Genomic DNA, 9117 nt, shown 5'->3' on the forward strand with positions numbered 1-9117 from the left:
TATATATATATATATATATATATATATATATATATATATATATATTTGGAATTTGAAATTTGAAATCGAAATCGAACCGAATCCAACGACTGGCACCCATGCCAACCTCTCCTTCATTGGACACTAAACTCTGCTTGAGACTAACACATTTCAATAACCATTAAATAATCACACACACTTTTTCCATTTTATTTTCATTATTTACCGTCCTCGCGACCCCCTTCTTATTGATAACGGGGTCACAAACTATATGATGAAAATCCAGAGTTACTCATGGTCGGTGAATTTTCAATAAGAATGCGAAGGTGGTGTATCAATTCAAAAATCGATATCCACGAAATAATCATACTATTTGATTTTTTAATGCTAAAAACCTTCCTGACAACCATCTTTGTAATCCCCAAAAATATCATAACCTTTGGTCCAGCCATCTGGCCATGAAGAGGGAACAGACAGACATAATGCCTATTATAGTAAGATAGCAAATCTGCCCATCTATGATGGGAAATAAAAGGACAGTATCGCAAATCTAATAAACCCTCCTAAATTCACAAACTCTACAGAGTGGGGAATCCAGAGTTAATCCTCATCGCCAGAATTTTAACAAAAAAATCAAAGGTAATTTATTAATACAAATTCAATATCCACTAAATAATCATCCTTTTTCACATTTTTTTCACTAAAAATCTTCCTGATTATCTCCTGCATAATCCTGAAAACCGTTGTGATCATTGGTCCAGCCATTTGACCATGAAGAGGGAACAGACAGACAATACCTATTATAGTAAGATGTAAGCATGGGAGCAAATGATTCAGATGGAGTAAGAGATTTGACTGGACTTTATATATATTTCATAAACTTAAAAGCTTTCAGTCTTTAGGGGAGAATTAGTAACTCTAACTGCAACCCTAGCACCATGGGTACAAAAGAGCTCTAGTAAGAGTAGAAGCTTCAATATATCCTTAGAAGCTAATATTAAGTCATTAGTAGTGTTGATTTTATAGATATAACTTTGAATTTGATTTATGGCTTCTACTACCCTTAAAGATATCCCAATGCATTTTTAAATTATATTAATGAATTTTGTGGCTCCTCTAGATTCATAGTGGAAGCACGTGGCTTAATGGTTGAACTCATGACTGTAAGATTGTGGTTTTGATTCCTGGACTGGTGACGGATTGTGTTCTTGAGCAAAGCACTTCACTTCAAGTTGCTTCAGTCCACTCAGCTGGCAAAAATGAGAAATGCTGTGAGAGACCGGTGTCCTGTCAAGGTGGGGAATATATACAGCATGGAAATAGGGAAACTAGCCCTATGAGTCTATAAAACTCAGAAAGGAATTTTACTTCTTTTTTTTTAATTAAATTCATAACTAATAACATAGTAAAGAAAATCTGAAAGTTTGTAGCATATCAGTGAATGAACAAATTTTTAATTGTTAATAATGAAACTTTACATAGAAACAGTTTTAAGGATAAAATATCATACATTTCAACCTGAAATAGAATAAGTGAGAACAGGAAAAATGTTCTAGAAAATTTACCTGGTATAATCCTCTCTACAACTCTGAAATGGCTATTCCTACAGCTAAGATACTTTTTCTTTATTTAGTAAGCATTTTCCTCTGCAAGATAGATACCATAAAATCAGAAAAACTGTGAAACTATCTGCCTCTACTACATGCATAGCCCAGAATATTGTTTCTAATTTAGATAAACTAAACAATAGTAGATCTTACAGTAATATTTGTATGAACTCTGACACCTATCTCCTTAACTCTAATTACTAAACTAAAGAAACTGTCTATTAATATCTACGGACTGATACAATGACAAATATTGACTTAGCCACCATTAATTTTAAACTCAGGAATCACAACCACAGGCATACCTTCAGAAATTCTGTTAAAAAGAATGTTACATTCTTTTCTGGGTACTTCTAGAAGCTGAAAAACACCAACAATTACTACAACTTCAAATAGCATTTACTGGAAGTCTTATAAGGTAACAGAAAGCTCTGTGACTTATATAAGGCTGAAGTGATGGAAATTCTATTAATCAATAAGAACTTGGAGAAAATCACTATATGTAGACATAAAATATGTAGGTTATACCTGTATTTTTAACCATAATATCCTAATGGCTGATAATAAACAGCTAACTTTAAATCTCTGAAAATTTAAGCATACATATTACATTTTGTATTAATGGTACTACTGTAATTACAATTCTGGCTATAAACTCTCAACATACATAAAATATGAACCAGACTATTTCTACAGACATAACCAGTTAGTATTCATAAAGAACTGAACTTCATTTTCCCTTCCTTCAGAAATATTATAATCAGATTGGCTACACTTAATGATTTTAAAATAATGTGCTGGTTATTTTAATAGCATTTTCCCCAATTAACACTCATTGCTATGTCCCTGAACATTAATGGATTGATAATTATATCTGATTTGCTACAAGGAGTTTTATTTAACACATAATTATTAATATTTATAAGATAAATACTATATAGTAAGTTACTTTAATTGATTTTGATTCCCCACACATAACTCTCTAAAACAGTAGGTTTTGAATTATTAGTGATTTGAAATGCTTTACATCAAAGTACAACAGCACATAAACATTCACTTCTCCACTAAATTGAAAATCTGCTGAGTTGTTGAATTCTTTGCACTTTTGTACAGCTGTGAGAGTTAGATGTTGTATTGCTGATGCACCAAATGGTTTGAGCAACTTCACAAACATTCCCTATGACCCATCATGACCCATCAAATAAATTTTCCAGAAGACCTGGGCAGGCCCAAATCCACATGCATCCAAGAGATGGTTTAATGATCTTTGATGGACAGACTACATACTCTCTATGAATGAGTCCAGGATGTCATGACAGTTATTCTATGGAAAGATTGAGTAAGACAAACACCAATAAGTACAACTTAAATTGAGCCAAATTCCAGCCATTTTGAGATTATGGTTATAAACTGATATGAGTGGCTCCACTGATGATCCCAAGCAGCCTGCAACTTTTAAGAAACGGAGTGCTTGCAGAGCCTTAAGAAATCTATGATAACAAGCTATGATAGTGCCTTACGCAAGCTATAATAGCTATGTGGTGCCTTAAACAAGCTATAATAGCTATGATAGAAAGGCATCTGCTCTTGTCCCAACAAGCAGTATTTCATGGTTAAACTGCAACCATAACAATGCATTTTACTTCAGCCTCAGAAGTTCATATGCCAGTTCACAGACACTGACAACACAACATATCTTCTTTGAGCTACACTGTGTGTGTGTGTGTGTGTGTGTGTGCATGCAAGTATGTATGAATAAGTTATGACTTATGACTGCTTGGAATGAGGACCTGGCTACATGGTAACTACATAATAAAATGCCCTGTAATAGAATGAATTTCCCTACTGACATGATAATTCTAAAGAGTTTACTATGATTGTATTTAAATATCTCCTAAGTATTACTTTGACAAAAAGATTAATTTAATAATTTAATAGGATGTTCTTAAGAATATAAACACATTTTTTTACTTCTGTTGCTAGGTTGATGACAATTATGACAAAAGTTATTAAATTACTACCTACAATAATATATTTTCAATGACTGTAATTAGTGAGCTCTTGTTTACTTAATGGTTTAAATAGAAAATTCCTACAAAATTCAAATATGTTTGAACATATAATTACAATACACTTAGTTATTTTTCTAATAAATTTTACCATTTTTAAAAATTTCATAATGGAGGAATTCATATGTTCACAGGATTTCATTTATTTAAGCAAATATTAATTTTGATAGTTATTAAAAATGTATGTAATATTAATATATCCTGAATTATGAATGTATGAATCTGTAACATCGGAATATTTTGTAAATGTAGAAAACAGGATACAAAGAACACTGATTATAAGAATCTGCTAGCATGTATGTCATCTTTAGATATGTTTACACTTTTTTTGTATTATTTTGTAGTTATTTTTTTAAATATTTTTAATATAGGTGTAACTCCTAATAGCATTCAGTAATTATTGGAGATATGTATGCATATATGTTCTCTTTTACTCTTTTATTCCTTTACCTGTTTCAGTCATTAGACTACAGCCATGCTGGGGCACCAGCTTGAAGAATTTTAGTCAAACAAATCAACCCCATTATTCATATTTTTAAGCCTGGTATTTGTTCTGTCAGTCTCTTTTGCCAAACTGTTAAGTGACAGGGATATAAACACACCAACACCAGTTGTCAAACAGTGGTGGAGGACTCAAAGAAACACACACACACACATATATATATATATACGATGGGTTTCTTTCAGTTTCCATCAACCAAATCCACTCACAAGGATTTGGTCAGCCCAAGGCTATAGTAGAAGACACTTACCCAAGGTGCCATGCACTGGGACTGAACCTGGAACCTTGAGGTTGGGAAGCAAACTTTTTACCAAACAGCCACACCTATCATTAATGATTTTAATATGAAGTCCTTTATTAGAATGAATAAGATCAATCAAATTGTGACAATCTGTATTTGGTGTTTAATATAAAAAATTATAATCTACACAAGTTTTAAAATGTACAAAGTGAATGTTTGTTTTATACATTTACAAATTACTCTTAGTATTAACATGCTTATGGTATTGCACTATAAAACTAACCAGCCAAAGTTATCCATCTTTATAATTCTATAAATCAAGTAGACATTAAACGATGTTAGTGGCAGTGGTGGTGATGGCAACAACAATTCTAACCAGTCCGAGTAATTTAATTATTTTTTCAGCAGAATGTTTAAAGCATCAAACAAGATGCCTTGTGGTATTTCTCCTGACACTTTACATTCTAAATTTATATCCTGCCAAGATCAATTTTGGTTTCATTCATTTAGGGTTGATAAAATAAAGTGCCAATCTAATACTGTAATTAACTAACCACCTCACTCAAAATTACTGACCTTGTACCTAAAATAGAAACAATTGTAATTTAAATATGTCCTTTATATAACTCACGTTATATATTCTTTATGAAGTGGTATTTAGTAATATCATTTTCTATCTCTCTCTCTCTCTCTCTCTCTATATATATATATATATATATATATATATATATATATATATATATATATATATATATTTTTTTTTTTTAATGTTTCACCTTCTTTGCACAAGTGGGAAAGTCTTCTAGACACTGTGTTGCCAATCATCTCAGTTCTTTGTCTTCTTCTATGTAAGGCTCAATATCCTAAGATGAATCTTCATATTGTTCAGCATCTTACCAGGTTTCCCTCTTCTACAGATGCCATCCATTGTGAGCAACAAGCACTTCATGCAGCTATTTTCATCCCGATGCATCACATGCCCTCTCTGACCTCTGAGTTCAAATCCTGCCAATGACAACTTTGCCTTTCATCCTGTCCAGGTTGATAAAAAACTACCAATCCAAGATGATGGAGTGGAAAAACTGAAAATATCAAACTGCTGGACACCTTGTGGTATTTGTTCCAGTTTTGGAGTTGAACTCATGTCATGGCCTACATTGTCTACTTTAATATGAACACTTGACATTTCAGTTGCCTTTAGCACAGTCTACTCTGTTACAAGCATTTAGGCCAGATTTCCAGTTCGAGAATACCATCCTTATTCCCCCCCTCCAACCAGTCTCAGAACCCTGCAATGGATCATGGGTGCTGCCTTTCCTCCTGATTGAAAGATAAAAAAAATACTCCATTGTTCTTGCAGACTAACACTGCATATCCATCACAGCATGCTCACTTTGTTCTTCTAGTTTTTCCAGGTCCTTCTCATTCAGAGCCCACATCTCATTGCCATGTAACATTGCAGTTCATACACAAACACCATGCAGTCTACTTTTCACTTTAAGAGGGAGAGAAATCTTGTTACCTATAGAAGTAAGAGCTGGTTAAACTTGATATGTAAACACATATGTGTGGGTATGTGTACATATCCTGGAGTCTACATCTTGGGCCTCCATGATACCCTTTCATCTAATACACCCATCACACACCTCAATCACACATCCCTTGTATCATCTCTCAATCACCTATGCCTCTATCACCCATTCCTTTATCATCCATTATTCATTGAAACACAATTTTTCTCTTGGATCAATTGTATTCTGTCATTCATACCCACACATCCAGTGAATCATACCTGCTTAATTCCTTTCTAACCTTCACAAATCCTCTGCATTTAAGGCTTACATCTCACTATTAAACAGCACTGTAGTTCACACACGACCATCATACTGTTCCTGTGTGAATTGTGATGTTGCATAACAAGCAGGCTTTGGCAAGAAGCAAGAGTGTTAGACACTCTTGCTTCTATGACTCATCTCTCAATCACTCCCTTTCCTTCTTTTACTTCCACTGTACTATACTGTCAATGCAACTAAAAATGACAATTAGTCTCTTCTGTTCACCATATATTACTTCCAGTGTAACTAGGGAGGTCACAGGATATATCTGCCTCTTTCTCCAACACCCAATCTCTCTCTTTCTCATCAACCTAGCTCCCTTGCCTAACAACAAGGGATCTCACCAGCTCCGCATGTACCCCAATATTCTACCATTGCTCTTTACATACCCCAACCTATCTATTTGCCACTATTCCCTCTCAACATTTATGTTATGCATCTCTCTCTCACCCCTATTTTCTCTAGTGCTGGGACCAAGAAGATAAAGTACACCAGAATACACAGTTAAGAATACGTCGAACAGCCCTTCTACTCTTGACAAATATATGAAGAGATTTTCTAGTGCTGGTGCCACTCTGTAAAGTGCTTGAAATTAGAAAGGATATCAAGCTGTAGAAACCAATCCAAAAATGAATCTTACAAATGAGATGTGGTCCTCCAACCAGCCAGAAGAGCAACGACTTATCCAACATATGCCAGCATGAAAAATAGATGAAAAATATAAATGGTATTTTACCCTTGCCAGGAAGCTTTGTAAAGGTCTTTAGTGAATTTTTGCCAAAGCCTGCTTGTTATGCAACATCACAATTCACACAGGAACAGTATGATGGTCGTGTGTGAACTACAGTGCTGTTTAATAGTGAGATGTAAGCCTTAAATGCAGAGGATTTGTGAAGGTTAGAAAGGAATTAAGCAGGTATGATTCACTGGATGTGTGGGTATGAATGACAGAATACAATTGATCCAAGAGAAAAATTGTGTTTCAAAGGAATCAGAGAGAATACACAAGAGAGAAGACTGCTGGGATGGTCATGAGATAAGTATGTAGAGTAACAACTGCATAAGGAAGCTAAAGAAACCTGAAGAAGAGGGAGACTGACATAGATATGAGATGAAGTGGAGAAGACTGATCTCAAGATATTGCATCTCATGAAGATGACAAAGGACCATGTTGAATAGTAATATGCAGTGCTTCAGAAGATCTGATCATCTGTGAAAGCTTGGTAAAACATGTAAAAACTGTAAGAGGTAGTGGTGAGGGCTGAGATGTATACAGTATCTGTCTCTACATTTGGGCCTTTGTATATATCAAGTAACCATCGGCTCTCTCTCTCTTTCTTGCTTCCCATTTCTCAATCATCCCTATTGTATTCACTGCTCTATGCACCCTGTGAAGTGACAGAAAACATTAGGTATCCCTGCTCAATATATCCTCCACTACCACAGGTATTTCACTAGTTCTCTCTCCTTCTAAATCATGATGCTTAAGTAATGAGGAATTGCATCAGTCCTTTGATATCCAATACAACTATTCTTTTTCTCCTATGTACGGCTGATCAGCGCTCCCATTTTTTCCGCCTCTCCTTTATTGACATCCAACACTCACTAAGCAATAAAAAAAATTACCTTTCTATGCAGTCACTTCCATTCCCTCTCTGATTGGTTATACTTTACTGACATCTATCACATCTATCTCTCTATCACATGTCTGTCTATCTATCTATCTATCTATCTATCTATCTATCAAACTATCAGTCTGGTGTAGGGGCCTTAGTATCTCTTTCATCATGATGCTTGAGTAATGAAGGATTGCATTGGATCTAGTAATATCTGACAACCCCAAATCTCTCTCTCCTACATGCAAACATGTAGCTACCATTCATGTTTATTCCTCTCAAGTTGCCACTTTATTGACACCCATCACTCTCTTACCATTGCTGTCTCACTATTCATCACTTGCGCTCCACCTAACCAGCAAGTGCAGCATTACTCTTCTATACTACTATCCACTACTCCCCCTCACTACACACTAACTATTGAAATCTATCACATTCATACTACCAACCATTTCTACGACTATGACTTGTCCATTCTCTCAATACCCTCAGTAGTTAGTCACTAATTTCTACGACTATGACTTGTCCACTCACTCACTACCCACAGTAGTTAGTCACTCATTTTCACCCTGCCATTACTGTTCCTCTTCATCATACTGTCAAGCACTATAACATCCCTGTGTACCCCACTTACACAATGTAACACCATCACTTTGTCTCCTCCAACGTCTTCTCGCATCGTTCTCTCTTCCTATCATCATTTATCATCTGCTGTCACCATCTGTCCTACCAAATCTATGAGTAACGTAACCCTGAACAGAAACATGCTTCAGTGGTGAAGATCTTGTCTTGCAGAGTAAAGAGCAACCTCAAAAGTCCTCATAAGTACTGATAAAACAAGTGTATAGGGGTCACTCTCTAAAGAGACTAGCGAACGAGCATAGACAACGTAAGATTAAAAGGACCCTTTAGTACCGTCATCTGTATTGGCGCCACGATAAAATACTCCCAGCACACTTTGTATAATGGTTGATGTTAGGAAGTACATTAAGCGTAGAAAGCATACCAAAATAAAACGTTCGAGCAAGACGTGATACATCACACACACACACGTCTAGAAGGGCAGAAACAAAAAATAAGAATTGAGATCATGACGACCAATCTGACCCATGCCAGCATGGAAAGGGGATGTAAAATGATGATGATGTGTGTTCATATATATAAGTGTATGTATGTATGTATATATACATATGCATGAGTGTGTATGTATATATATATATATATATATATATATATATATATATATATATATATATATATATATATAT

General features: G+C 34.9%; 1 protein-coding gene and 1 long non-coding RNA gene across 3 annotated transcripts in view; one reads left to right on the plus strand and one right to left on the minus strand.

The window, feature by feature from the left end:
* The window catches only part of LOC106883075 (uncharacterized), a 322884-nt gene that overhangs the window by 312284 nt on the left and 1483 nt on the right, over positions 1-9117 (minus strand). The window lies entirely within an intron of this gene.
* LOC128247564 (uncharacterized) overlaps positions 1-9117 on the plus strand; it is a 40691-nt gene that overhangs the window by 9316 nt on the left and 22258 nt on the right. The gene's annotated exons all lie outside the window — the stretch shown is intronic.

This window comes from Octopus bimaculoides, chromosome 4 (genome assembly GCF_001194135.2).
Source record: "Octopus bimaculoides isolate UCB-OBI-ISO-001 chromosome 4, ASM119413v2, whole genome shotgun sequence".
Taxonomy (NCBI): Eukaryota; Metazoa; Mollusca; class Cephalopoda; order Octopoda; family Octopodidae; genus Octopus; species Octopus bimaculoides.